Raw genomic sequence first — 26928 nt, 5'->3', positions numbered from 1 at the left:
ATGCTCTTTTCCCTGTGTCTTATACAGAGTGAGCTCACTGTGATTAATTTTACAATTCTCTCAAATTTTAAAGCTGAGGAGGACCGCAGAAATAGCCTAATCCAACCGTCTTATTTTACAAATAGAGGCAATATGATGAGAAAGGCTAAATGATTTGCTGAAAACTAGAGTTTTCCAGCTTTCATGATGATGATGATGCTAAAATGTAGGAGAAGGATTAGGAGGAGGAGGAGAAAATGCACTTGGTGTATCTCATCCTCTTTTCACAGGACAAGTACTATGAGATAGTTTTCCTGAGAATGGTCACAGATTTCACCCTGAATCATCCATCTGAACATTTCACAAAGTCTCTGTTATAATAAAGAAGGTAGTCTGTAGGGAGAAGAGTACAGCTTCTCACTGTGGAAGAACAGAAGCAAACTAGTTTCTTTAGGGAATGAACAGATGGCTTAAGCTGCCTTGAAATATGAATTATATGTCATCATAACACTCATAGAAGTTGGACCTCAAAAGGTCTCAAGTGACCTCTCCAGGCCTCAAACATCGAATTATTTCTTCCTTGAAAACTTCTCATCCACTGTCCATTGTTGGGGTTCAGAAAATGATACCCCAGAATATGGCATTTTGACATGCTGAACTGAAGATGCCTCAAGGTCTCTCTGACCTCTCCCCCCAACCACTTCTCCCAAAGAAGCTGAAGTTCATTTATCTGCCTAAGATCCAGACCCATAAGGGAGACAAATTGTTTTTTTTCTTCTCCTCTCTGTAAGACCAAGAATGTAACCACACCAAAACAGATCTTTTCACAAGATAATACAGTTGATCTCTGTTCCCTGATCCATTCATTCTCTCTAGTATTCCCCTCAACAGAATTGCTTTCCTACCCTGTCCCATAACCTGTTTTGCCAAGATTATGTGCTTCTGAATCCTCTTGGGGATGGAGTAATCACTCTGATTCTCTCCATTTGCATGTTAAACATATTTGGATGCTTTTTCTCCAATTAATCTGCCTTTTGTGAGTTGATGGTTCAGTGAACCTTCAGCGGCCCAAGGGGAAAGCTTTCTCTCCACCCCTATGCCATCATGATGCTGCACTTTTCCAGTTCGCCTGTTTCTCTGACTCTTTCATCTGTCTCTTCCATTCCTTTTTTTTTCCTTTGTGGTAGACTACATATAGATTTGAATTTCTGTGCTACAGATTACTAGCTGTGTAATCCTAAGAAAAATCATTAACCTCTTGGAGACTGAATTTTCTTATCAGTAAAATGATAATGACAGACAATCAGGGAAACTGAGAAGTGCCTAACATAGTGCAAAGCTTATTATATGCTACTTTAAAGAAAAACTGTAGACAAATTAAATTTGATAGAGTATATGTGAACAAAGAAATATACATATACACAAACTATATATATGTATACATACCTATATAGGTACACACACACATATATGTATGTATATATATAGTCATCCAGGAATTTCCTTTATTTATATATACATGTATGTGTGTGTGTGTATATATATATACAAAAATATATATGTATATGTGTATATATATGTATATGTATATATGTTGGGCAGCACTCAGAACCAGAAGAAGTTCAGAGAGCTCTGTGCTCTCCTCTGTAGCATGTGCAGTGAGCTTTTAAAGATGGAATATGGAAGAAAAGAAGAGAAAGTACTTGGCTGGCTACAACTAGACTTCACCTAGACTTTGCCTTATTTGGGTATTATCTGGTGGAAAGTCCCTAGTTAGAAGTTAGTTTGCAGTTTATGAATTATTAAGTTTTGTTTTACTGTTTACATTGAATTGAGTTTTGGTTTGCTTATCTCGAAGTTCTGATTACAGAAACAACCTCTGGCTAATGGCTTCCTCTTCATTAGATTTAATAGCTGTCAGTAAATGTGCCTTCCTAGATATATTGTGTACAGTTGACCTATCTAAAAGCAATTCCTTTTATTGCTTAGATCACCTAACGCTACATACACATAGCTAATTTTTTTTTTCTTCTTCTTCTTTTTTTTTTTTTTTTTTTTTTTTTTTGAGACAGTGGCTAGCTCTGTCACCAAGCTGAGGAGTGCAGTGACTCACTGCAACCTCAACTTCCCAGGCCCAAGTGACCCTCTTGCCTTGGGCTCCAAGTAGTTAGGATCACAGGTGTGTGCCACTTTATACCCAGCTAATTTTAAAAATTTTTTGTAGACAAGGGGTCTTGCTATGTTTTCTTGGCTGGTCTTGAATGACCAGACTCAAGCAATCCTTCTGCCTCAGCCTCCCAAAGTGCTGGGATTATAGGCATGAGCCACCATGCCCAGCCAACTTATAAATTTCTTTCACAACTCCTTTCTCACATGAATGTCATATTAAGTTGTCAAACCAAGCAGGTCAGATATATAATTCCCAAGTGATAAGTGATCATGACAAGGTTAAAAGGCTTTTGTAAAACGTCATCACAAATGAAACCAAAAGCAGTAATTGGAATCCGAGTCCCTTGCTTTCTGATCTTGGGTATTTTCTCCCATACTGTGCCAACTTTCTCTCAGATGCCTTCAGGAAACATTTCCCTCATTCAGGTACCTGAAAAACTTTACTCTAACAGATTTATGATTTTGATTTTGTTACACAGCACACCCTGTGTGGAGTAGTTCAAGCCTACTGATTTATCTTCTGACAAAACATTTGGAATTATATGGCTTTGAGTAATTAGCCTAGGTTGGTAGGCATTTAATATATTCTGCACACATCATCCTGCTTCTTGCTTATGCTGTTGTTAGTCCTGATTTGCTATACTGTCAAACTCCTTGATTTTACAAACTTGTCTCCTCACGTAGGGTATGTGGTGAGAATAACCCAAGTATGGTTACCACATTTCCCATTGAATGTATTTGTTCTCTTGGACTCACAACAGTTCTTTTCAGCTATGGTTGCATTTTTCAACATCAAAGTGCTGTCATCTGGTAATTTCCTTAACCAAATTTTAGCTCCTAAAAAGCTAAGAGAAATAGTTGGGAATGGTGTTTGGGATGTGTTTCCATTCCTATTTTACTTCTCTTGCAAAAATATAACATGTGTAGTAGGGGAAATACCTTCTTCTAGAAAGAGTGAATGAATCAGTGAACCTAGAGGATTCTGGCTGTAAGAGCTTAAATCAATCATCCTTCAGAGACTTAGCTATTTCTCTAAAGTGAAGATCTGAATAACTGTTCTAATAACCTTGGATGATTTGTTTCAGTTCCAGAGACAGAAAAGAATGAGAATGTTTTGTAAACACTACATTACTTCACAAAGTGTGGAGTATCTTCACAACTAGAAAAAAACCTGAAGCCAGTTTCCTGAATCAGATAGTTTAGATTTGAATTCTGACTGAATAGTTTACTAGGTGTACAATTTTGGGCAAGTTGACTAGTGTCTCTATGTTACCCTCACCTCCAATATTTTTATTTGTTAAATAGATATTAGAAATATATTAAGAGTAATTATAAGATTGTTATAAGAATCAAATTAGATAATATAGGGAATGTACCTGGAGAGATGAAAGGCCTATAGTAAGTGCTCAATAAACACAAGCATCCAAGTCACATGGTCACTTTTATAAGGAGCAAATTTGTGCCTAGAGTAGAAAAAATTAACATAAAAATCTTCAATTGTTAAGTGTTTCAAGATTTATATAAACTTCTCCCAGATAAGATGATGTCTGCTGAAGTCTAGGGAACACTTGCATGTAGGTTTTCTAACACTTTCCATCTAGACTCACAGCATCCACAGGTGAAAATACTGAGGTGGAAGCAAATAGAAAATAGCCATAGGGAACATGAAGAAGCTCCCTGTAACAACCGCTTAGACATTTGCTTGGGAACAGTTCTGTACTCAACAATACTTCATGTCATCGAATCTTTAGTACCATGGTGCAATTAGAAATCTTAAAGCTTACACAGAAAAAGCTTAGACTGACCTATTTAACAGGTTGGCACACTTTCAATTAAACATAGTAGAATATTCTATAATTTACATTTTTCTAAAATTGGTAGGGAAAAAGTAAAATTATTTGTACTTGAAAGTAAAATATTTAAGAATCTATGAAGGTTAGAAATAAAATAGACCTTACTTATAATTTCAAGACTAGGTAGCCATTTGCCTAAATATCAAATCAAGTTAGAGCAAGAGCCTAGCTCTTCTTGAGTGCATGCCAAGTGATAATTGCAGCATGTCATTTGTTGCTAGACATGCTTATCTGATATTAGTAAATTTTATTTCTGGTTTTAATTGTGAGTATCAAGATTTCACCTATCTGAACTTTATCTTTCAATTTCCTCACTTGTGAAATGGGAACATTACTTCTCTGTTACTTAAGGATGTCTCCCACCTTAGTATCTAATCCGTGAAAAAGGAATTAAAGTTTATGTTTTCCATCAATGAACATGTTTTTGCATTAATTCTCAGCTATAAAATTGACATTCAGAAAAATGTATACACCATCTTTATAGCTGAACCAAACATTTTCTACTGTCCTTAATTGATGCCATGTTTTATTTTGTTGTTCATAATATACATACACACAGAGAGCTTAATATCATGCCACGAGTGGATCTCAGAACTTCTTTGAAAGACAAACTCTATTTACTTCTATCCCTTTATTCTCTCCTCTTGGTCTCATGAGACATACTGGACCATTTTCAAGGTCCCAGGAAACCTTCTTCACTCTCATTGCTAGATAATGACTCATTGCTAGATAATGACTCAACTTAGAATAATTTTTCAGAAGACCTTTCTTTACCTCCTTTTTACCCTCAGCATCACGGACTTGATCTAACATAGCGTTTATCACGGTGAACTGTTATTAACAGGTATACCTCATTTTATTGTACTTCTCAGATAGTGTTTTTTATTTTACAGATCAAAGATTTGGGGCAACCCTATGTCTAACAAGGCTGTTGTCATCATTTTTCCAACAACATGTGCTCACTTTGTGTCTTTGTGTCACATTTTAATAGTTCTCACAATATTTCAAAGTTTTTCCTCATTATATCTGGTACAGTGATCTATGAGCAGTGATCTTTGATGTTACTATTCAATTGTTTTGAGGCACCACTAACTGCTCCCACATAAGACAATGAACTTAATCAGTAAGTACTGGATGTTTTATGACTGCTCCACTGAAAAGCTGTTTCTCCATCTCTCTCCCTCTCTTTGGGCTTCCCTATTCCCTGAGATACCAAAATATTGAAAGTACACCTCTAAATGTTCAAGTGAAGGGAAGAAACACATATCTCTCATTTTATTTTGTTTGTTTAATTTTTAATTTTAATTTTGGTCTTTACATAGTAGGTATTTGTATTTATGGGGTACATGAGATATTTTAAAATAAGCATGCAATGTGTAATAATTACATCATGGAAAATGAGGTATCCATTTCCTCAAGCATTTATCCTTTGTGTTACAAACCATTCAATTATACTATTAGATATTTTTAAATGTACAATTAAATTATTATTGATTATACCCACACTGTGTGCAATCAAATACTAGCCTTGTCCATTCTTTCTATCTTTTCTGTAGCCATTAACCATGTCCACCTTCCCATGATACCCCCAACTGCCCTTCCCATCCCTTAGTAATCATCCTTCTACTCTCTGTCTCCATGAGTTCAATTGTTTTAATTTTTAGATTCCACCAATAAGTGAAAACATGTTATGTTTGTCTTTCTGTGCCTGGCTTATTTCACTTAGAATAACGACCTCCGGTTTCATCCATGTATTATTCATTACGGCTGAATAGTACTCCATTGTGTATAAGTACTACATGTTCTTTATCCATTTATCTGTTAATGGATACTTAGTTTGCTTCTAACTTTTGACTATTGAAACACTGCTACAACATACATGAGAGTGCAGATATCTCTTTGATATACTGACTTTCTTTCTTTTGGGTGTATACCTAGCAGTGGGATTGCTGGATCTTAAAGTAGCTCTATTTTTAGATTTTTGAAGAGGCTCCAAACCATTCTCTGTAGTGGTTGTGTTAATTTAAATTCCTACCAAGAGTGTAGGAGGGTTTCCTTTTCTCCACATCCTTACCAGCATTTATTACCTGTCCTTTGTATACAAGCCATTTTAACTGGGGTGAGATGATATCTTGTAGTGTTGATTTGTATTTCTCTGATGAACAATGATGTTGAGCACCTTTTCATATGACTGTTTGTCATTTGTATGTCTTTTTTTTGAGAAATGTGTATTCAAATCGTTTGCCCATTTTTTTATAATAAATTATTAGATTTTTTCCTATAGAGTTGGTTGAGCTCCTTATATATTCTGATTATCAATTCTTTGTCTGATGGGTAGTTTGCAAATGTTTTATCCAATTCTGCGGACTGTCACTTCACTTTGTTGATTGTTTCATTTGCTGTGCAGTTGGTTTTCAACTTGACATGATCCCATTTGTCCAGTTTTTGCTTTGGTTGCCTGTGCTTGCGGCGTATTACTCAAGAAATTTTTGTCCGGACCATGTCCTGGATAATTTCCGCAATGTTTTCTTGTAGTAGTTTCACAGTTTGAGATCTTATATTTAAGTATTTAATCCATTTTGATTTGATTTTTGTATGGCAAGAGATAGAGGCCTAGTTCCTTTCTTCTGCATATGGATATCCACTTTTCTTAACACCATTTATTGAAGAGACTCTTCAATATGTTCTTTTCACCTTTGTTGAAAATGAATCTCCTGTGAGTGTGTGGGGTTTTTTCTGGGTTCTCTATTACATTTCATTGGTCTATGTATTTGTATTTGTAGCAGTACCACACTGTTTAGGTTACTATTGCTCTATAGTATAATTTGAAGTCAGGTAATGTGATTCCTTCAGTTTTGTTCTTTTTGTTTAGGCTATCTTTGGCTATTCTGGGATTTTTTTTTTTTTCTGTTTCTGTGTAGAATGTCATTGGTATTTTGATAAAAATGGCATTGAATATGTAGATTGCTTTGGGTAGTATGTACATTTTAACAATATTGATTCTTCCAATCCATGAACATGAAATATCTTTCCATTCTTTGGTGTCCTCTTCGATTTTGTTTATGAGTGTCTTATAGTTTTCATTGTAGAGATCTTTCATTTGTTTGGTTAGTTTCTAGATATTTAATTTTATTTGTGGCTATTGTAAATGGGATTACCTTTAAAATTTTTTTTCAGATTGCTCACTGTCAGCATGTAGAAATGCTACTGATTATTGTATGTTGACTTTTTATTCTGCAACTTTACTGAATTTGCTTATCAGTTCTAATAGATTTTTGTGGAGTTTTTAGGTTTTTCCAAATATAACATCATGTCATCTGCAAACAAGCATACTTTGACTTCTTTCCCAAACTGGATGCCCTTTATTTCTTTTTCTTGTCTGATTGCTCTAGCTAGGATCTCCAGTAATATGTTGAATATCAGTTATGAAAGTGAGCATCCTGTCATATTTCAGGTCTTAGAGGAAATGTTTTCAGTTTTTTCCTGTTCAGTATGATACTAGCTGTGATCTGTCATATATGGCTTTTATTATGTTGAAGTATGTTCGTTTTATCCCGTTTTTTGAGTTTTTATTTTTTACCATGAAGGGATGTTGAATTTTATAAAACACTTTCAGCATCAATTGAAGTGATCATTTTTTTTCTTTTTGTTGATATGAAGTATCACACTGATTGATTTGCATATGTTGAACCACACTTGCATCCCAGGGATAAATCCCACTTGGTCATAATGAATGATCTTTTTATTTCATTATTGAATTCAGATTGTTAGTACTTTATTAAGAATTTTTCAATCAATATTCATCAAATATATTAGCCTATAGTTTTCTTTTTTTGATGTGTCTTTATGTGGTTTTGGTACCAGGGTAATACTGGCCTTCCAGAATGAGTTTGGACTATTTCTTTCTTCTATATTTTTTGGAATAGTTTAAGTAGGATTAATATTTTTTGTTCTTTAAATGTTTGGTAGAATTCAGCAGTGAAGTCATCAGGTCCCAGACTTTTCTTTACTGGGAGACTTGTTATTATGGCTTAGATCTCATTACCTGTTATTGGTCTGCGAGGGTTTTGAATTTCTTCATGGTTCAATCTTGGTAGGTTGTATGTACTTGGGGATTTGTCCATTTCTTTTGGAGTTTTCTATTTATTTACATGTAGTTTCTCACAGTAGCCACTAAACAATCTTTGAATTTCTGTAATATCAGTTATCGTGTCTCCTTTTTCATCTCTGATTGTATTTATTTTGATCTTTTTTTTCTTCATTTTCTGGCTAAAGGTTTGTTAAAAGGTTTGTTAATTTTTGTTAACTTCAAAAAAACAACTTTTCATACCATTGATCTTTCCTATAACTTTCTTCATTTTGATCGTATTTATTTTTACTCTGATCTTTATTATTTCTTTTCTTCTACTTATTTTGGGTTTGATTTGCTCTTGTATTTATAGTTCCTTAAGTTGCAGCATTAGGTTTCTATCTGAATTTTTTCTTCTTTTTTGATGTAAACTTTTATAGCTATAAACTTTCCTCTTAGTACTGCTTTTGTTGTATCTCATAGGTCTTGGTATGTTGTGCTTCCATTGTCATTTGTTTCAAGAAATTTTTCAGTTTCCTTCTTAATTTCTTCACTGATCCACTGGTCATTCAGGAGCATATTGTTTAATTTCCATGTATTTATATAGTTTTCCAAAGTTCTTCTTGTTATTGATTTATAGTTTTATTCCATTATAATCAGAGAAGGAGCTTAATGTTATTTCCACTTAAAAAATGTTTTGAGACTTGTTTTGTGACTTAATAAATAGTCTATTCTCATATATAGCTGTTAGATGAAATGTTCTGTAAATATCTTTTAGGTCAATTTGTTATATAGTGTAGATTAAGTCCACTATTCTCTTTGCTAGTTTTCTGTCTGAAAGATCTTTGCATTGTTGAAAGTTGGGTGTTGAGGTCTCCAGATATCTTTGTATTGGGGCCTATTTCTCTCTTTAGCTCTAATAATATTTTCTTTATATATCTTGGTCCTCCAATGTTATGTACCTATAAATTTTAAATGATTATATCCTCTTGCTGCATTGACCTCTTTATTATTATATAGTGACTTTCTTTGTCTCTTCTTATAGTTTTTGTCTTGAAATCTATTTTGTCTGATATAAAAGTATACTACTCCTGTTCTTTTCAGTTTTATTGGCATGGAATAAGTTTTTCCATCTCTTTATTTTCCACCTGTATGTGAAGTATGTTCTTTGTAGGTAACAGATCACTGGGTTTTCTTTTTCTTTTTTTTTTTTTTTTTGTCCATTCAGCCACTCCGTGTCTTTTGAATGGAGAGTGCAGCCCATTTACACCCAATGATGTTATTGATTAGTTAGGACTTATTCTTTCCATTTTGTTATCTGTTTTCTTGTTGTTTTGTGGCCTTCTCTTACTTCCTTCCCATCTTCCTTTTGTGAAGGTGATTTTGCCTGGTGATATAATTAAATTTCTTGCTTTTTTGTGTGTGTATCTGTTACATAGTTTTTGCTTTAAGGTTACAAATAGTAACCTTTGCTTTGAAGCTTGCAAATAGAATATTATAACCCATTATTTGCAGCTAATAACAACAATGTTTGCAATACAAACAAACACACAAATAAGCGAAAAGGAAACAAATAAAGACTCCATGCCCTAATTTTATCCATCCGTTTTTTTAACTTTTTGTTTTTTTCCTATTTATATCTCATTGTACTGTGTATTTCTTGAAAAGTTGTTGTATTTATTACATTTGTTTGGTTTATTAAGCCTTTCTACTTAAGACAAGAGTAGTTTACACATCAGAGTTACAGTGTTATAATATTCTGTGTTCTTTTGTGAACTTACTATTACCAGTGAGTTTAGCACTTTCAGGTGATTTCTTATTGTTCTTTACTGTGCTTTTCCTTCTGATTGAAGCACTCCCTTTAGCATTTCTTCTGAGACAGGTCTGATATTGATGAAACCCCTCAGCCTTTGTTTTTCTGGGAAAGTCTTCATTTCTCTTTCATGTTTGAAGGATATTTTCACTGGATATGCTATTCTGAGGTAAGAATTTTTATTTCTTCAGCACTTTAAATATGTCATGCAACTCTCTCCTGGCCTGTAAGGTTTCCAGTGAGGAATCTGCTGCCAGACATATTGAAGCTCTGCTGTATATTATTTGTTTCCTTCCTCTTGATGCTTTTAGGATCCTTTCTTTATCATTGACCTTTGGGAGTTTGATTGCTAAATGCCTTGAGGTAGTCTTATTTGGGTTAAATCTTCTTGGTATTCTATAACCTTCTTGTACTTGGATATCGATATCTTTCTCTATGTTTGGGAAGTTCTCTGTTATTATCTCTTTGAATAAACTTTCTATATCTATCTCCTTCTCTACCTCTTCTTTATGTTCAAAACCTCTCAGATTTGCCTTTTTTGAAGCTATTTTCTAGATCTTGTAGGTGTCCTTCATTGTTTTTTATTCTTTTTCTTTTGTCTTCTTAGACCGTGTATATTTTCAAGTAGCCTGTCTTCAAGTTCAGTGATTCTTTCTTCTGCTTGATTAAATCTGCTATTAAGTCTCTGATGCATTCTTCAATATTCCAGTTGCATTTTCAGCTCCAGCATTTCTGCTTGATCTTTTAAATTATTTTAATATCTTTGTTATATTTGTCTCATATAATTCTGAATTCCTTATCTGTGTTATCTTACATTTTTTTGTTTTCCTCAAAATCATTATTTTGAATTTTCTGTCTGAAAGGTCACATATCTCTGGTTCCCCTGGATTGGTCTCTGGGGTCTTATTTAGTGCTTTTGGTGAGGTCATGTTTTCTGGATGGTCTTGATACCTGTAGATGTCCTTTAGTGTCTGGACCTTGAAGAGTTAGGTATTTATTGTAGTCTTCTCAATCTGGGCTTGTTTGTACTCATCCTTCTGGGAACGGCTTTCTAGATACTCAAAAGGACTTGGGTGTTGTGATCTAAGTTGCATCTGTTTTAGGGGAAACCCCAAGCTCACTACACTGTGGTTCTTGCAAACTTCTACATGTACTGCCTTGACGACCTTGGGCAAGATCTGGAAGACTTCTCTGTATTACCAGGTAGAGATTCTTGTTCTCTTCCCTTATTTTCTCCCAAACAAAGCCCCTCTCTCTGTTCTGAGCCACCTGGAGCAGAGGGTGGGGTGACACAAGCACCCCCATGGCCACAACCACTAGGACTGTACTGGGTGAGATGTAAAGCCAGCATAACCCTGGGTCTTGCCCAGTGCTTACTGTAACCACTGCTTGTCTATGACCTATGTTTACTTCAGGACTTGGGGCTCTATAATCAGCAGGTGGCAAAGCCATCCAGGCCTGTGTCCTTCCCTTCAGGGTGGTGAGGTCTGCTAGGCTCTAGGCAGGTCCAGAGGTGGCAGCTGTGAGCCATAAACTATAGTCAAAAACCTTAGAAGTCCACCTAGTATTCTATTGTACTGAATTTGAGCTGGCATTCAAACCAAAAGATGCCATCCTTCCCACTCTTCCTTCCCCTTTCCAAAGGCAGAGGAGCTTCACTCCATGGCCACCACTTCCACAGGCCACAGGAGGTAATGTCAGACTACTACCAATGTTCTCTTAAGTCCCAAGGGCTCTCCAGTCAGCTTGTGAATGCTGCCTGACCTAGCACTCACCCTTCAGGGCAATGAGCTCCCCTCTGGCCTAGGGCAGGTCCAGAAATGTCCAAAAGCCAAGTCCTAGAATCAGGGTCCCTAAGAGCCCACTTGGTGCTCTTATGCCCCTATAGCCAAGCTGGTACCTAAGGTACAAGACAAAGTCTCCTTAAATTTTTCCTACACCTTTCTCAAGTGGAAAGAGTTTCACTCCATAGCCACTGTATCTGGGAATGTGCTGAGTCTCATCTGAAGCAAGCAAGTTTCAGAGTCTCATCCAATGCCCTTGGCATAGTGCCTGGGTATCACTGCTGGTTATTCAAGGCCCAAGGACTTCCCAGTTAGCAGGTGATGAATTCTAACAGTACTGGGTCCTTGCCTTCCATGCACCAGGTTCCTTAGTCCCCTTTACTTTTCCCTCCACTTTTCTCAATGGGAAGGAATCTCACCCCATAGCCACCACATCTGAGAATGTGCTCAGTCTCACCTGAAGACAGCAAGTCTCAGAGTCTCACTCAAAGCCCTTGATGTAGTATTGGGTATTTCTGCTGGCTATTTGTACCAAGGGCTTTTCAATTAGCAGGTAATTAATCCTGCCAGTACTGTGTCCTTCCTTTTGAGTCAGCAGGTTCCCTTCTGGCCCAGCATGTTTCTAGAAATGTAGTCTGTGAATTAGGGCCTAGAAACGGGGCCTCATGACTCTGACCACTGCTCCATCCTGCTGTGGCTGAGCTGGTATCCAAGGTGCAAGACAAAGTCCTTCCCACTCTTCCTTCTTCTTTCCTCAGGCAGAGAGAAGGGGACTTTTTTGGAGCCATGAGCTGTGTAGCGTGGAGTTAGGGGAGGGGTGATGCCGGCACTCCCTTAGCAGCCTTGGCTGATGCTTCAGTAGGTCTCATGGCCCCCTCATCCACTGGCTCTGGGCCCAGTTCAGCACTTGGGACTTGCCACAGAACTGCAGCTCCTGTGGCCTAGACTACCCTTCAGGTTTATGCAGAACCACAGAGCACTCTAGACTTCAGGGGCAAGGCTTGCAAGAGCTTAAGTTCTGACCACTGGCATGGTTGATTCCCCTAGCTAGGGCTGGTTTAAATGAACCCGTGGGTGAGTGTCAGCTTAGTTTGGTCCTGTTTTGTTTTTTGTTATAATAGGGCAGCACTGAGTACAATGCCACATATTTGCTGTGCTTCCCCTCTCCCCAGTGCACTGAAACACTCTCCGCACCATGCCACCACTGCTGGGGGATGGAGGAGAGGTGCCATTGGCAATTCAGGACTGTTTTTATTACCTCTTCAGTGTCTCTTTCAGCAATATGAGGTTAAAATCAGGTACTGTGAGTGCTCACTCGATTTTTGGTTCTTATGGAGGTGCTTTTTTGTGTGTGTGTAGATAATTGTTAAATTGGTGTCCTTGTAGTGGCAGGGGGATGATTGGTGGAACCTTCTATTCTACCATCTTGCTCCATTCCCACACATCTCACACTTCAAACAAAAAGCTAGAAATAACTAAACATAATGAAGATGGCATGTTAAAAGCTCAGACGGGCCAAAAGCTAAGTGTCATGTGCCAATCAGCAAAATTATGAATGCAAAATAAAAGTTTTTTTTTTTTAATTAAAAGTGCTACTTGAATGAACAACAAATAAAAGAAAGCTAAACAGTGTTATTGCTGACATGGAAAAAGTTTTATTGGTCTTAATGAATCAAACCACTCACAACATTCCCTTAAGCCAAAGCCTAACCCAGAACAAGGGTCTAAGTCTCTTCAATTCCATGAAGGTTGAGAGAAGTAAGAAAGCTCCAGAAGAGGTTGAAACTATCAGACCTTGGTTCAGGAGGTTTAAACAAAGAAACCATTTTCATAAAAGAAAAATGCAAGGTTATACAGCAAGAGCTGATTTAGAAGCTGCAGCAAGTTATCCAGAAAATCCAGCTAGGAAAATTGATGAAGGTGGCTACACTAAACAACAGATTTCCAATATAGACAAAACAGCCTTATATTATGAGATGATACCATCTAGGACTTTTACAGCTAGAGAGAAGTCAATTGCCTGGTTCCAAGCTTCAAAGGTTTACTCCCTTGTTAGGGGTTAATGCTGCTGTTAACTTTAAGCTGAATTCAGTGTTTACTTACCATTCTGAAAATCCTAAGGTCCTTAAGAATTTTGCTAAATCTACTCCACCTGTGTTCTATAAATGGAAGAACAAAGTCTTGGTGACAACACATCTGTTTACATCATGACTTACTAAATATTTTAAGCCTTCTATTGAGACCTGCTTCTCAGAAGATTCCGTTCAAAATATTACTTCTCATTGACAATGCAGCTAGTCACCCAAGGGCTCTGATGGAGATGTACATGAAGATTAATGATATTTTCATGTCTGCTAACACAATATCCATTCTGCACTTCATGGATCAAGGAGTAATCTCAATTAGTAAGACTTCTTATTTAAGAAATACATTTTGTTAGGCTATAGCTACCATAGTGATTCACTAGAGCTACCATAGTGATCAGGGCAAAGTAAAGTGAAAACCTTCTGGAAAGAATTTATCATTTTAGAGGCCATTAAAAACATTCATGATTCACGGTACGAGATCAAAATACTAACAGGAACAAGAGTTTGGAAGAATCTGAGTTCAATCCTTGTTGACTGAAAGTTTTTGAGAGGTTCAAGACTTCAGTAGAGAAAGTAACTTTAGATGTTGTGAAAACAGGAAGAAAACTAGATTTAGAAGTGAAGTCTGAAGATGTGACTGAATTGCTTCAATCTCATGATAAAACTGGAATAGATGAGTAGTTTCTTCTTATGCATAAGCAAGGAAAATGGTTTCTTGAGATAGAAGCTACTTTTGGTGAAGAGCCTGTGAACACTGTTGAAATGACGACAAAAGGCTTAGAATATTACATAAACTTAGTTGACAGTGGCAGGGTTTGAGATAATTCATTCCAATTTTGAGAGAAGTTCTACTCTGGGTAAAATGCTATCAAACTTCATCACACGCTACAGAGAAAACTTTTCTGAAAGGAAGAGTCAATCGATGTAGTGACCTTCACTGTTATCTTAAGAAATTGTCACAGTCATCTCAACCTTTAGGAGCCACCAGACTGATGAGTCAGCAGCCATCAATACTGAGACAAGAACCTTCACCAGAAAAAAGATGATGACTTGCTTAGGGTTCAGATGTCCATTAGCATTTTTAAGAATAAAACATTTTTAAATTAAAATATGTACATTTCTAGACATAATGCTATTGAATACCAAGTAAACTATAATATAATATAAACATAACTCTTACATGTGCTGTAAAACAAAAAAAAATGTGTGACTCACTTTATTGCAATATTTGCTTTATTATGGTGGTCTGAAACTGAACCTCTAATATCTCTGAGGTATGACTTCATTTACTTATCTTTCTGCCAGATTGGAGCATGAACTCCCTGAGAGCAAACACTGTTTGAGCCGACACTGAACCACTAAAGCCTAGCACAGTGTCTGAAACATATTAGGGTCTCAATAAACATGTTAGGCCAGGCGAGGAGGCTCATGCCTGTAATCCCAGCACTTTAGGAGGTTGAGGTGGGTAGATCACGAGGTCAGGAGTTCAAGATCAGCTTGGCTGAGATGGTGAAACTCCGTTTCTACTAAAAATACAAAAAAAAAAAAAAATTAGCCAGGTGTGGTGGTGGGTGCCTGTAATCCCAGCTACTCAGGAGGCTGAGGCAGAGAACTGCTTAAACCCGGGAGGCAGAGGATGCAGTGAGCTGAGATCGCGCCACTGCACTCCAGCCTGGGCGACAGAGTGAAACTCCATCTCAAAAACAAAACAAAACAAAACAAAACAAAACAAAAATATGTTAAATAAAAATGTGGACGAATATGAGCACATCAGGAATTGAGAATAGTTAGTTGTCCCCCATTGGAATTTTAGGGAGTCAGGTCCCATTAAATAATTTTCTAGAAAAAAAATGATTACTGTCTCTATTCTTACTGTTCCCCTATTTATTGACACATCCTTTATCCATCAATAGGAATATGAGCTGAACTTGTGATGGGGTGCAATGGCAGAAGTAATCTTAATGGCTCAGGTTGTAGAATACAGAGGTAGATTAATCCAAGCAAGCAATATATATCCATATCTGAAGATATTGAGGGTAGGACTTGTATATATTTTGCAATATAAATGATTCTGACCTGCATGAGCATGTAGCTGTTTTCCTGGATGGGGAAGTTGGAGGGAGTGAGGGATGCTCTTTTGGAGCTATGCACTCCCACACAGAATTGACAGAGTAAACAAACACATTATCTGGTTCAACAGGTCTGGGGTTAGGCAGCTCAATTACTATAATGTTGTAACTCCATAGCCTTCATTTTTTTTCAACTGTATGATACAGGTGGAAGTTACTAGAGAGCAGATTGCCTTTGATTACTACCCAAGAAGTTTGTAAGATGGAGCAGTTTCGTGAAATGGTGTGATTTCATGAAAGACTTGGGGATGCTACTTGACTCTTCTTGCTTTTAAAATAGAATCCTACTTGGTCTCCTGAAATTTTTTTCTATAGATTATAAATTTTTGGACTACAAAACCAAGCTACACTTAACCACATCACATAAGAACTTGAAGTATGTCAATTCTATCTTTCTGACAGGAAGAGATATTTAAGCTTCCATAAGAAGTCATTGTAAAGGTTATTATATTCTGTAGGTTGAAGTGTGTTACCCTATAGGAACCTTTAAAATAAGGGCATATCATTTCAATTAACTTTTTAAAAAATATACTTATTCCATATATGTCTTCTCTGAAGCCAGCAAACAACAATTCTTTAATAATCAAGCTTAGAAATGGGAGTTGAAATATTTTTTACTTATGAGAAATATCTCAGTAAGCTAATGATCAAGGTGGAATTGGAACAAAAGCTTCTGCTTGCCTATTTCTCATCTGCTAGACCATGATACAGGTATCACCACTATAACTGATGATGATAGCTGGTTAGTCTAATAGCATGAAGATTTAAAATGTCTCGCTATATTTAAATCCTCACAATGTCATTTTTCTAAGATGTCCTAGCAGAAAGTTTTCTTAAAGAGTCAGGTAGGCTTCTATTTAAAAAGTTGCACGTAGTAGATAAAGTGACAGGGAGGAAACCTAGAGTTAAATTTGGGCTTATTTGTGAGTATAGGGCTCCCTACAGCCAAGTGTGAATTAAAACTCTATCCAAAGCCCTGCATTTTGGAACCCCATCTATGCTTGACTCATTCCACAACAATGGTATTGAGATCACTCTCCATTAAGAGCAGTTGGGAATCAGCTATTAAACCTTGTTCAGAAGTTATAAGCCAATCTGGAAAACCAGGAAAGGGAGCATACAAGCTGCTTCACAGAGAAAATCCTACTAGAGCTCAGAGTTTCTACTTTAATTGGAGCCATAATTATGGAAGTCATAATTACGTGGGGAAAAACAAATCAAAACAAACTTAACTTTTGGATTTTTTCACTTTGACCCATTGGCTAGCTTACCTAGAAATGAACTCTTGAATTTAAGTGATTTTTTCTTTTAAGGCTGGAGAGACTTTATTATAAGGTTCCTGGGGTATATGATGCCATCACTTGGTCACAGGAATTATACTTTATTAACAAAGAAAGCTAAAATCTCAAAGTTGGTGCGGTAGGAAAGGAGAAAGAGGCTTTGAAGTGCATGCTTTGATAAATGTAGAAATTCCCTCTTCTAGAACTTCTTTTTTTTATATTTAGTCCACTGGTTCAAGAGCTTTAGTTTACCATCTCTAAAGCTTATATATTTACACAGTTTCCCTCCACAATGTAATTTGTTCCAGAATGTGTTGCCTATCTCTTATTCAAAATCTTTTTACTCAGTGTTATGATCCAGTATCATTCCCCTGCTACAATGCACTTCATATCTTATCTTGCTATTTTCTCCAAACGAGCAAATTGCCTCTGTCTCCTCCGATGTCATTTTATAGTGTCCTATGCACAGTTTTACTATTTTTCTTATGTTGGAAAGAATCATTCTATTGACTTTTTTATGCCTTTGGAAACTGTTCAGGAGACCTAACTTGTCACCTCTATAAGCCAATGGATGAGATGAAGAATCTTAGTGTGTCTGAACTGCAGGGTACTTAGAATTCCCAAATCCTTTTTCTTTTATGGATGAGGTAGCAGGATCCTAGAGGAGGCCACTGACTTGCTGAATGAGAACAAATGCATTAATTGCAAAGCAAATGCTTGCACTCAGTTTTCCAACTCCTGTATTTTTCTGAATTTGACTCTGAAACTGCACGATAAATAAACATTCTATTAAAACTCATTTTCCTTAATTCTGTATTGTCATAATGGATTAAAAACAAGAGGCATTGCTTCTTCCTTTTTATCAACAATAAGCAATATGTGACGATAAGGTGATACGATTTTTTAACGAACAACCTTATCAGACTTCATACATGATATAAGCCACAAGTTTCTAGGTAGATCTTTTACAAGTCTGTACAATTATTCAAGTGGTGTGGATTTTGCTTAGAATATTGTTTAACATGCAGATGATTCAAGGACTGTGAATATTTTGAACAGAAAAGAGAACTGTTTCTAATGCCTCTGAGGTTCTGCTACTAACAGATGGGTTATATTAGGATGAGGAGAGGTTTTCCATCTTCTCATGTGAAAAATACACAGCTGGACCAGGAAGGGATAAAGGAAAAACTCTTTTTCTTCTTCTGCTCCTTATCATTAGTGACTTTCTGCAAGGCAAACATAGTTATGTTAGTAAAAGAGCTAGTGAGGTCACTTGCTTGGGTCTTCAATATAATTATTATAAATATAGTGAGAAATGTAACTGAACACGTATGAGATGTTTCTGAAATGTATATGTAATATTTTATATAAAGAATGAGTTAAGGCAGTGCGTGGTGGCTCATGCCTGTAATCCCAGCACTTTGGGAGGCCGAGATGGGCCGATCCCCTAAGGTTGGGAGTTCGAGACCAGCCTGACCAACATGGAGAAACCCCATCACTACTACAAATACAAAATTAGCTGGGTGTGGTGGTGTGCGCCTGTAACCCCAGCGACTTGGGAGGCTGAGGCAGGAGAATCACTTGAACCCAGGAGGTGGAGGTTGCGGTGAGCCAAGATCGTACCATCGCACTCCAGCCTGGGCAACAAGAGTAAAACTCTGCCAAAAAAAAAATAATAATAATTTAAATAAGAACAAGAGTGAAGATATATATTTTTTCAAGGCCAAACTTCAAAGTGGAAAATGACTATATATTCTTTAGTCTGAATCAAATCTGACAGCTGGAAATGCTATACTTTTAGGAGCTGCTCTTTTGGAACAGATATGAAGATAGAAGCCTAAGAATTCAAGTCTGGATTTCCTGGAAGTGAAACTTCCATGTAAAGAGCTGTCATTGAGTGGCCACTTTGTTTAATTTCAAATCTTATGACCTGGGAAAATGATAAGAGAATAAATCTCTGAGGTGAAGGTGTTTGTTTTATAGGGAAAAAGAATTAAAAATTTAAAAATTTATGTACATGTGCATATATATATCTTTCCAAATTGTTTCTACCATTAGTGGACTCCAATGAATATAACTTAATAATCTTTTGGTTGATTAACACACATACAATTTCAAATTTATGTATTTTATAAAGTCTTCCTTTTGCATAATGGATAACAAAGATCATTCATCTGTTTAGTAGTGAGGAAGAAACCATATGTTAATTTTTCAGTTGGAGTTAGCATAAGAACATTGAGTAACAGAGAACAAGCTATTCTTGGATTTGAGGACTATCAGCTAGTTCAGAAATAATTTAGGTTAAGCTCTTTATTTTGTAGATGAAGATACTGACACCTGGAAAGATGATATGATTTTCCCAAGGTCACAGAGTTGGCTAGTTACACAGCTGGGATGAGTCTGCGTGTTTCAATGTTTTGTAGCAAAATCAGGTATATGTGTCTAGGTGTATGTATAGAGAAACTTAGGGTATGAGTGTGAATGTGTGCATACATATGTAATGATTTATCAGCCTGTGTCATGTTATATGGTGTAGGGGGCCTTCAGAGTTTTGATGTACTGTAGGGAGGAATACATCAATAATCCATGAATGGGATTAGCAAGAATGGGAAAAGGAAGGACACCCAGGATAGAGAGAAAAAGGATTATCATGTGAAAAGAAATATGCTTCAAAAAGGGAGGTGGGAAAGCTTCACAGATTTCACATCCTTGTCAGTACCTGTGCCCATCCACCCTTTACCAGGTTTTCTAGGCTTCTCAATTCCTCCTATACCTCAGACTACAAATTAGTGAGTTAAATTAAAGATTTTGCAGGTAACAAAACTGATACCTAGAAAGATTAAGTGACTTTCCCGATGTCACTATACAGTACCATTTTTAAAAGTGGTTCTGGAGCCTTCTCTCACCTTAGGGGTTGCAGCACAAGCCCTCATGGTCTGACTGGCCTTCCGGTATCCTGCGTGTAATGTCTACCCTGCCAATATCACTATTTTGGACTTTGTGTTTTTGTTTCCTCAGTCCAGCTGCTTGTTCTGTTGATGATACAGGAACTATTTCCTGTTGATATCCACTCAGAGGCAAAATCATGCTTTAAATAGAAGCACAAAAAATATGCGTTGAGTTTCCTTACTCTTTAGCATATGACTTTATTTTTCCATTAAGTGAACCAAAAAGTGCCACAACAGAATCTGAAAAAGGCTTCATAGACTTGGAAGCCAAGTGACGTGGGATCTACCCCTGGATCTGACTGACCTGAAACAACCAGTTAATCTCTCTCCATCTCATCAATTAAATACATTAAATCAAAAGGGTTGGTGTAAGGATAAAATGAAAAAATATATCTAACCTAGTATATAGTAGGCACTCAGTAAATATGTTATTTTTTCCTAGCCTTTCCTGATGACTTCACAGGTTGTTTTGAGATTGGAATTATATAATTGACGTGAAGACATGTCAAAGAGTTGAAATACATTTAACAAGAATTAGGAATTGTTTTTATTTCTCTGATGTGGGAATGTTAAACATTGCCTTCTCTGAAATGGCATTTAAGAAAAGTCTTCTAGTTGTGAAGCAACTTTAATTCAAACAATATTTGCCTACCAGACAAATACAGCAAATTACATAGTGAGAGATGAGACTGACTTTTTCTGTTTGGTCTATTGCTTCCAAACAAATATGGTAACGGTTCTGATGAGTTGTCCATATCTACAGTGTGCAGCCCCATCTATCTCGCCTGTCTTTGAACTTGAGAAACACTTTAATAAGGCCTATGCTTTTTGTGGAAAGGAATTTGCCTGTCAAGAAACCACTTGGTTTCTTGCTGTGCTGTGGAATTCCGTTTTATGTTCTGAACCCATCGTGTGTCCTGGGTTTCCAGTTATATTTATTTACTTCATACTTGGGGGCTGGGCTTAGAGCACGAAAGCAGTCTTGATATGCAGCCAGAGTGTTGGATTTTTACTGTCTCTCTTTTGAATATTTTTGGGTCATTAGGAATTATTACTGCAGGTGACTGGCTTGTAAAAATCACCATGACAATATTTCCTTGCATATTTGCCTTGTGCAATTATCCATATTTTTACCAGAAAAAAAATTCTTAAATCATTCTTGTATATATTTGTGTGTGTGTGTGTTGTATAACAATAGCTAATGTTAACAAGATAAATTTCTCTGAGCAGAATATATATTATTTGTGCTAGAAAAGAGCAAAGATTAAAAGAAAGGGGTTGCCAAGAGCTGGGAGTTTGCTTTTGTCTCTTTCTCTTTATTTAATCCCTCAGCATCTCCTGTCTCTCTAATGGGAAATACAGAACTCTTTGATTGCAATAAAACTTTGGAGAACACAAAATCTAAAGGAAGAATGAAAGATGAACCTCAATAAAATGGTAAAAAAACCAAGTAGATATCCAGAGTACCAACTAAATTATCATCATTAAAAATAGCCTAATTTGAATATCACTGCTGCTGCCACTGGACACTGAGTGCCAGGACCCTGCATGATACCGTTAGCAGAGAAATAAATTCTCAACTATCTCTTCTTTCATGTGCCATTTACTACAGAATCAAATCTTCCATGGTGGCATCTGATTGAACAAGACTAAGTCATATGCCCAGACATCAGCTTTCACTTCTATAAATGCAAGGTAAGGCTCTGCCTCCCACCAAGACTTCAAAAATGGTAGATTCCATAAACCAAAATATTGTGTTCAGTAGTTGATTGGCCAATTGAATGTCCATCATATTCTGTTTAAAATAGCATTTTCAGAAACTTCAAATTCTGGAAAGATGAAATAAATTTACTTCTTATTTTTCTTTCTCAGCACAACTAAAACCCTGGATGTATTAGTCCATTCACATGCTGCTTATAAAGACATACCCAAGACTGAGTAATTTATAAAGGAAAGAGGTTTAATTGATTCACAGTTCAGCATGGCTGGGGAGCCCTCACAATCATGGTGGAAGGGGAAGCAAACACATCCTCCTTCACATGGCGGCAGCAAAGAGAAGTGCCAAGCCAAAGGGGTAAAGCCCCTTATAAAACCATCAGATTTAGTGAGAACTGACCACTATCATGAGAACAGGATAGGGGGACAGCCCCCAGGATTTAATTATCTCCACATGGTTTGTCCCATAACACCTGGAGATTTGAGTGGGGACACAGCCAAACCATATCACTGGATACTACAGATGAAATGAAAATACACCTCTGAAAAGTGAAAAGAAGAAGGAAAGCGACTAGAGACTTCAGGACTGGAGGAGCAACAGGATGGTGAGATGCCTGGGTGCTCTTTTTGTCTTATGTATCTCAGACCTGGAGCTAAAGGGGCCAGCAACCCAGAAACACCAACGTGTGTGTATATGCCCCAAAACAAAGCCTCTTCTTCCTAGTCAAAGGATCAAGAAATAAATATCAGGGAGATCATGTGGAAAGCCTTAGATTCTACACCCACCCAGCAAAAATGAGATGTCCCTCCTGGTCCCCGTGGGTTTGTATCAGAGGAGGCCTAATGGCAAGTAAGGATTTGCCCCATTGCTCAGTGGTAACAGGGCAGCCACTACTATAGTGTCAGTGGAGACCATGTGGAGAGCCAGAACGTCCATTCTAGCTTCCCATATGCCAGAAACCAGGGACAAAGATCAAGTATAGTCTTTATTGTAACATATATCCATAGGCAACAAGCTGAACTTTGGCTTCTCATACCTTACACATATATTAACACGGAATGGACCACAGACTTACGTGTAAAACATACAACCACAAACCTTTTGAGAAAAAAAAAAAGGAGAAAATATTTGCCATCCAGGGGTAGGCAAAGAGTTTGTAGATTTGACACTAAAAGCATGATCCGTAAAATAAAAATTTGGTATGCTGGAGTTTACAAAAATTGAAAACTTTCTTCTGTGAAGGACCCTCTAAAGAGAATGAAAATATAAGCTACAGAATAAGAAAAAACACTTGTAGACCACATATCTGAGCTATCAGGAATAAGTGAAGAACTCTCAAAACTCACCCGTTAAAACAAAATCCAATTATAAAATGAGCAAAAGACATGAAAAGATACTTCACCAAAGAAGAAATATATAATGCAAATAAACATATGAAAAGACGCTCAACATCAGTCATTAGAGAAATTCACATTAAAAGTACAATGCAATATCACTATAAACCTCTTAGAGTGGCTAAAATAAAAGAGTAGCAATATCAAAAGTGGGAAAGAATGTAGAGAAACAATGTGTTAGTTGGCTAGGGCTACTGTATAACAATACATGGCAGGCTGGGTTGCTTAAACAACAGAAATGTATTTCCTCACAGTTCTGGAAGCTAGAAATTCTAAATCAAGGTGCTCTCCAGTTTGGTTTCTCTCTTCCTGGCTCGCAAACAGTTGCTTTCTCTTTATGTCTGTGCAAAGCATTTTCTGTGTGTGTGTATATGTTACAGGAACTCTGGGGTTTGGTCTAGATACTGCTGCTTACCACACAAAAAGCCAATCACTGAGCAGAAAATGACCAGGGAAGAGGCTTTATTCAGGTGCTGCAGCAGAGGAGTTGGGAGATCAGTCTCAAATCCATGTCCCTGACTAACTAAAATTGAAGGTTTATATAGCAGAAAAGGAATGTAGCTATGTGCAGAAAAACAGCAATTAGACAGGGGTAAGGAAGAGGAGTTGGTCAATAGGAAGCAGGTGGTCCCTTAGTAAACCAATCATTACAGCAGGTAAAGAAACAATCACAATGAATGAGGGGGTCTGGTGTCTCATTGCCCAGATGTGATGATTGGTTAAGTTTCAATTTCTTGGTACTATCTGGGAGGCCTGATGGTTGGTTTCCTGAGAAAGAAACTCAGATAAAGCAGGTGTAAGTTTCTCAAGTTTTAAGACTGGCAGGGCCAATTTTATGATTATCCCATAAACTATCTATGGCACAATTAGGTTGGGTTCACACAGAAGGAGAGAAAATGATCTTTGGTGTTGCTTCCTGTTATAATAAGAACACCATTCATATGGGATTAGGGACCCACTCTCGTGACCTCACTTAAACTAATTACTTCCCTAAAGGCCCCATCTCCAAATACAGCCATGTTGTGGGTTAGGCATTCAGCATATGAATTTTGGAGGGATACAATTCAGCCCATAACAATAGGTACCTTACAGATTTCTGGAAAGAATGTAAAATTACACAGACACTGAAAAACAGTTTGGTGGTTTCTTAAACTAAAACAGCAACAACTATATGATTATACTCTTAGGCATAAATCTCAAATAAATAAAAACCTATGCTCACAAAAAAATCCTGCACGTAAATTTTTATAGCAGCCTTTTTATTTTTCATAATGGCCAACAACTAGAAACAAACCAGATGTCCTTTAATGTGTGAATAGTTAAACAAACTGTTGTACATTCATACTATGGTATTGATAGGAACAAACTACTGATACATGAAAAACTTGGATGAATCTCCAGAGAATTTTGCTAAGTAAAAACATCAATTCAAAAATGTCATATACTCTATGATTCCATTTGTACAACATTTTTGAAATGACAAAATTATAGAAATTGAGAACAGATTAGTGGTTTCCACGGTTAACTGGGTGTTGTGGTGTGTGTCTGTGGTCACAGCTACTTGGGAGGCTGAGGTGGGAGGACTGCTTGAGCCTGAAAGGTGGGGGTTGCAGTGAGCTGAGATTGGGCCACAGCACTCCATCCAACCTGGGTAAGAAAGTAAGACTTTGTCTCAATAAATATATAAATATAAAAAGGCAACAAAAGAGTTAATTGTGTTGATAGAAAATATTTGTGTCTTAACTATATAAACCTCAATATTCTAATTCTGTTATTATACTAAAGTTTTGCAAGGTGTTGCCACTGGGGGAAATTAGATAAAAGATATATGGGATTTCTCTGAATTTTTTTTACATCTATGTGTGAATCTATAATTGTTCAATATAGAAAGTTTAATTTAAAAAAAGACAGCTTTTACCTTTCATGGAGGGAGGAAGTGCTGAGGTATGCTGAGAAGATGGGGCTCATATAACCCTCATCTCAGTTTATTATAATTCAATGTTCACACCAGGAGAGGTTGAGAAGACTAGAGGCTACATAGCCCCTGCTCACAACCTTGGGGCCAAAGCAAGAAAGTCATGAAGACAAAAGCAGGCCACTGGCTCTACATTCAAATCCGGATGCACTGTCATTTCAACAATGTCCATGAGTTCTTCAGCAGGAGGAGATTCCATCTCAATAAATCACTTTCTTTGCTCATTCTTAAGAAGCAACTCCTCATCCTTTCAAGTTTTAGTATGAGACTGCAGCAATTCAGTCACATCTTCAGACTCTACTTCTAATTCTAGTTGTCTTGCTATTTCTATTTAATACCACATCTGCAGTTACTTTCTCCACTGAAGTCTTGAACCCCTCAAATTCATTCATGAGTTTTGGAATCAAGTTCTTCCAAACTCCTGTTCATGTCGATATTTTGACCTCCTCCCATTAATCATGAATTTTCTTAATGGCATCTAGAATGGTGAATTCTTTCCAGCAGGTTTTTAATTTAATTTGTCCAGATCCATCACACAAATGACTCTTTATGGCAGCTATAGCTTTATGAAATATATTTCTTAAATAAGAAATGCCTTTGAGAGTTGAAAGACTTGAAAGTAGAAATTACTCTTTGATCCATGGGCTGCAGAATGGATGTTCTTTTAGCAGGCATAAAAATATTAACTTTTTTGTTCATCTCCATCAGATCTCTTGAGTGACTAGGTGAATTCTCAATACCAGTGATATTTTGAAAGGATTTTTTTTTTCTGAGCAGTAAGTATTAACAGATGGCTTAAAATATTCAGTAAACCATGATGTAAATAGATGTACTGTCATTCAAGCTTTGTTCTTACATTTGTAGATCACAGGCAGAATAGATTTAGGGTAATCTTAAAGAGCCCCAGGATTTTCAGAATGGTAAATGAGCATTGAGTTCAACTTAAAGTCACCAGCTGCATTATCCCCTAAGAAGAGAGTCAGCCTGTCCTTTGAAGCTTTGAAGCCAGGCATTGACTTCTCCTCTCTAGCTATGAAAGTCATAAATGGAATCTTCTTCCAATATAAGGCTGTTTTGTCTATGTTCAAAGTCTGTTGTTTAGCATAGCCCTCTTTATCAATTATCTTAGCTAAATTTTCTGGATTACTTACTGTAACTTCCACATCAGCATTTGCAGCCTCACCTTGCACTTTTATGATATGAACAAAACTTTATTCCTTTAACTTATGAACTGACCTCTGCTAGCTTCAAGTAACTGAAGGCAAATTAAAGAATTACATCAAGTTATGATTATAGCACAAAGGAGTTGAGTAGGAACAAAGCTATATTTGATTAAGGAACTCACACCAGACAGGAATTCAAATATACAAACACAAATGCCAAGAACCAGAAATAGTAAATAAGAAGGGTACTATAATAAATGCTGCGAATATATGATTGCTGTTCTTTCTCCTCTCAGCTTTTCTGAGAAACACCAAGTTTATATAAAGAAAGAATTATAACAACGTATTGTTGGCTACTTTCTTTGTATAGGTATCACAAAGTCATCATTTTGTCAATCAAAAGTTTTTTTTTCACATAGTCTACTAAAGTAGGAAAAGTGAGACAATGTTTAATTTTAAAAAATTATTGTGGACAGAGTATGGGTTTATAATTAAAGCTATCAATGACATATTTTGTTTTCTCTGCAATGAATCAAACTTTCACAAGCAGTGAAAAAACTACCAACAC

At 36.7% G+C, this 26928-nt stretch overlaps 1 long non-coding RNA gene across 2 annotated transcripts in view; it reads right to left on the bottom strand.

Moving 5' to 3' along the window:
• Window positions 1–26928, bottom strand: part of LOC104008434 (uncharacterized) — a 332847-nt gene that overhangs the window by 146782 nt on the left and 159137 nt on the right. The window contains exons 3-4 of one of the 2 annotated variants that reach the window (XR_010147512.1): window positions 20070–20251; window positions 13305–18389 (exon numbers count right to left, since the gene is read on the bottom strand). The exons of the other annotated variant lie outside the window; for it this stretch is intronic. This is a non-coding gene — a long non-coding RNA (uncharacterized LOC104008434). Of the gene's footprint in view, window positions 1–13304; window positions 18390–20069; window positions 20252–26928 lie in introns of those variants that run through there. 2 annotated transcript variants of the gene reach the window in all.

This window comes from Pan troglodytes, chromosome 9, assembly GCF_028858775.2.
Source record: "Pan troglodytes isolate AG18354 chromosome 9, NHGRI_mPanTro3-v2.0_pri, whole genome shotgun sequence".
In the NCBI taxonomy this organism is placed as follows: domain Eukaryota; kingdom Metazoa; phylum Chordata; class Mammalia; order Primates; family Hominidae; genus Pan; species Pan troglodytes.
Note: the sequence above shows the minus strand (reverse complement) of the source record. Positions and strands in the feature narration are given on the sequence as shown.